Raw genomic sequence first — 4,199 nt, forward strand, 5'->3', positions numbered from 1 at the left:
CAAGTTACGCGCAACGAAGTGCGCGCGCTCTGCGCGAGCCCGTGTCCCGTGCCTCATTTACGCGAGTGCGACCACATGACACTGTTGATATTTTCAGATCTCATCAACGGCTGAACTGATTGAGTTGTGTCTAAGCTCTTTCAAAAGCTGGAGGTTTAAGTACATTAGAAAACAATTAAGATTTTTTTCTTTATGCCTTAGCAATATAATAGAAATATATTAATGTAAATTTAATATATTAATGTAAATATAATGTAATGTAATATATTAATACGTTTAGACAGTTAAGAAACGTCGTCGTCAGACAGACAGACGCGTGCTGACGCGTGAATCTGCAGATTTAGCCAGCAGAGTGTGTAATGGTAGAACGTGAATTTCCTCTTCATCACCATGTGGCGACACTTTTCTACAAATATTTTTGCTCACGTACAGCTGATCACATAATTTACATATCGTTGTCACGTACCTTGACAAGGCATAGTTAGGCGAGTAACAGCAGCAATAATGTCGCTTCTCTCACAACTTAGATCTTAACACATCGATTTTTTTGCCTCTGTCATACTCAAAATTGTTTTGTTTTAAGCGTTTTAAGCGTTGTTTTAATATTTGTAAAATTGAGAAGTCATTTTTAGTAGTTTTGTTTGACAGCTAAACAAACTGACAGAGTTGGTTAGACGCACGCGAAGTTGTCAGACTGCCGTTTGATGTAAAGCGTGGATAGTCGCTACTAAATAAAAGTTTACCGCCTTAGCAAACAGAAGTAAAATTGTTTAAATAGATGTAAGTAAAAGGTTTTGATAGGTTTTGAGCATAATAAATCTATTTATTTATTTCTATACTAATGACATGTTGATAAAATAAAGTCTGAATTATTCGTACGACATGTGAGAATCGAGTTCTAGGAATAATACTTTTCTGTAGCGTAAAATTACACTTTTGAATAAAACTGTCGCGCAATAACTACCTTAATAAAAAAACGTTTTAAAAGTATTGTCAAATATTGAAAATGATAATTTTAGAACAGCCGGACTTTCAAAAACAAATTATTATTAAGATCAGAGCAAAAATTATGATAAGACGTAATATCAATGCTTGGGCCTTGTAAGCGGTACAATTGGTACAGTGACTTTTGTTATTCAAAATATTTCAAATAGTGAGTACGCAAAAAAGTAAAACTTTGGTTATCGTCAGGTTAGAATTTCAATTGAAAAAGTAAGCGTTAAATTTCAGGTAATGAAAAAAGCTTATGTTATTAGAGAACAATTTCCATTGTCTTTATGGAATCATTATTTATAAAAGCCGAGGACTGAGTCCAATGCTATTATGGACATAGAGAATTCTATATTTAGTCCTGGTCAAATTTACGTTGCATTGTCACAAAAAATTACGAAAACATAAAACCAACTAAAAAAATATCTAATTGCTTAAAATAATTAAACATTTTGATACTTTTGCAATAAATAAAAACAATAGCAAACACTTTTTTGCCGATTTGATTAGATCCATATAAAACAAGTAAAAAGATGCAAGAGTACTTTCAACACATTTTTATATATATGTATATCTGTTATATGTATTCTTGTTATTATTAAGAAATACATTAAATTGTATTGAAAGAAGTGTTGTATTCTACAAAAATGAATAATATCCCGAAAAAATTACCTTTTCAAAAAAAAGGTAAAAAAGCGCCAAGTATACGCGCCACACGTATCTCTAAAAACAGTATTACTATATTATTATACTACATAGAAACTCTTTCTTTACAAAATCTAATCTACAAAAGAAATGATATCAGAAAGTAGCGTCAAGAAAATCTTGTATGTTTATACATTGTTACAAAATGAAATAGTATAAAACGGCCAAAAGTCAAAAACCAATATAGAACTGTTTTCAAAATAAAAAATATTTAATGGAAAAAGACTTGGCGCGGCTGCATAAAAAAAAAAGACAAAGTTATTTTATCAAAAGAGTTCGAAAAGTACATACTTTATAATTGTACGCTTAATAAAAAAAGCTTTTGAGTAGCTATCACATCAGGCTAAATTTTAGTTCAATAGCTTTCGGTGCAGCCGCGTCAAGGTTTTTACATTAAATATTTTTTATTTTGAAAACAGTTCCATATTGGTTTTCGACTTTTGGCCGTTTTATACTATTTCATTTTGGAACAATGTATAAACATACAAGATTTCCTTGGCACTACTTTCTGATATCATTTCTTTTGTAGACTAGATTTTGTAGAGAAAGAGAGTTTCTATGTAGTATAATAAAATATAATAATACTTTTTTTAGAGATACGTGTAGCGCGTGTACTTGGCACTTTGTTTTACCTTTTTTTTGAAAAGGTAATTTTTTCGGTAAAAGAAACATTAAAGAAATAAAAAAACTTTTGATGGTAAAATACACTTTGAGAAGATTTAAAGTTTCTGATAATTGTCTTAATATTTATAGGCAAGAATGCATATGCTACATATATTCATGCAAATATATGTTGTTTACAAAGTTAGAAAGTATTCTTATAAGCGCATACACGAGAAACGTTATAATATATCTAAACAGTATACATCTCTAGAGAGAAAAAGAGAGAGAGAGAGAGAGAGAGAGAGAGAGAGAGAGAGAGAGAGGAGAGAGAGAGAGAGAGTATTTATAATGATTAATAGCGCACTGCCCAAAGAAGATCTTAAAAACGGACGCGTGTATATACATGCGCGCCCGAGATACTCGGAGAGGCGTGCGATCCATTTTTAATTCGCTTCACCCGAGAAATCTGCAAACCGCCGATGCTGACGTCGGTAACTGTCAGTAGGCCGACGTCGTGTCTGCTATTATTCGACGAGCCGCGAGAGAATCGGGCTCAGTCGCGTGATAAACGTGGAACACTTAGGATGTGCGTACTGGTGTGCGATTATCAAGTGCAGATCTCGTGCGCATGGAAGATCGGTTTTTCTCTCAAGTCCGTCTGAAGTGCTACGTATATTTTTATGTGTGACCAAAAAAATACTTATTCTGCAATAATAACAATAACAATAATAACAACAACAAAAATAACAATAAAATATTAAAATAATTTTTATTATAATTGTTTTTAAGAGCACATCATTTGTTCATATTTAATTTCACGGAAGACGTAACGCGCGCGATATAACCGTACTCAATGATATTATCAATGGTTTGCTATAAGTAGTTAGTGCGCATGCCGCTTTCAGAGAGAGAGAGAGAAAGAGAGAGAGAGAGAGAGAGAGAGAGAGAGAGAGAGAGAGAGAGAGAGAGAGAGAGAAAATATATTTAAAATATAACAAAAAAAATTTAAATCTATTATAGTATGTGTGCACAGTATATATTTCTGATACCGATATTTTCTATGAATTTGTGTAGCTTGTGTGACGTGTGTATNATTTAATTTCACGGAAGACGTAACGCGCGCGATATAACCGTACTCAATGATATTATCAATGGTTTGCTATAAGTAGTTAGTGCGCATGCCGCTTTGAGAGAGAGAGAGAGAGAGAGAGAGAGAGAGAGAGAGAGAGAGAGAGAGAGAGAGAGAGAGAGAGAGAGAGAGTGAGTGTGCGTTATATACATTGAAAAAAATTTAAATCTATTATAGTATGTGTGCACAGTATATATTTCTGATACCGATATTTTCTATGAATTTGTGTAGCTTGTGTGACGTGTGTATCGCTTTTATTGAATTAATTCGATGTTTTTGATACGTAAAGTACAGACCAACTGATGCGCAATTTTATATATATATATATATATACAGGGTAAAGATGCCTACTATGAGATAGATAGATATAATAATTACAAGCCTTTAAAAAAAAGGCTTGTAATATATATATATATTTATTAAATATATACTCTTACTTCTTGATTTTATGTCAAAATTATGGGATATATATTTAAGTTTTATCGCCAAAAGTTAGCAATCGATAATAGCTATATTTTGTTTTATGTGAACTTTTTTTAGTAAAAATGCCGATTTTGCTGATTCAAAAAGATGGTTCCTAATATGAGATACAAGAGGTTTCTTTCTTATAAGAATCTTAGCAACAACAGAATTATCGTCATTCTTAACATATCGCTCAATAGTATGCTTTAGGACACTGAATTGTTTAGATGCTTTTGAATATTTTATTTGTTTGCTTCTTATTGCCTTAACAGTCTTTAATTGACTGTAAAACCACGATTGCTTCTTCTTT

The 4,199-nt window shown here is 32.1% G+C and overlaps 1 long non-coding RNA gene across 1 annotated transcript; it reads right to left on the reverse strand.

Annotated features, from left to right (window-relative positions):
* LOC109861939 lies at nucleotides 1-576 on the reverse strand. The gene is made up of 3 exons (XR_002251060.1): nucleotides 467-576; nucleotides 275-406; nucleotides 1-147 (listed from the first exon to the last, which is right to left on the reverse strand). It is a non-coding gene; the product is annotated as an uncharacterized LOC109861939 (long non-coding RNA).
* Nucleotides 577-4,199: the final 3,623 nt, after the last annotated feature.

The sequence above is a fragment of the Pseudomyrmex gracilis genome, unplaced genomic scaffold, assembly GCF_002006095.1.
Source record: "Pseudomyrmex gracilis isolate BER0280 unplaced genomic scaffold, ASM200609v1 scaffold_1173, whole genome shotgun sequence".
Taxonomy (NCBI): Eukaryota; Metazoa; Arthropoda; class Insecta; order Hymenoptera; family Formicidae; genus Pseudomyrmex; species Pseudomyrmex gracilis.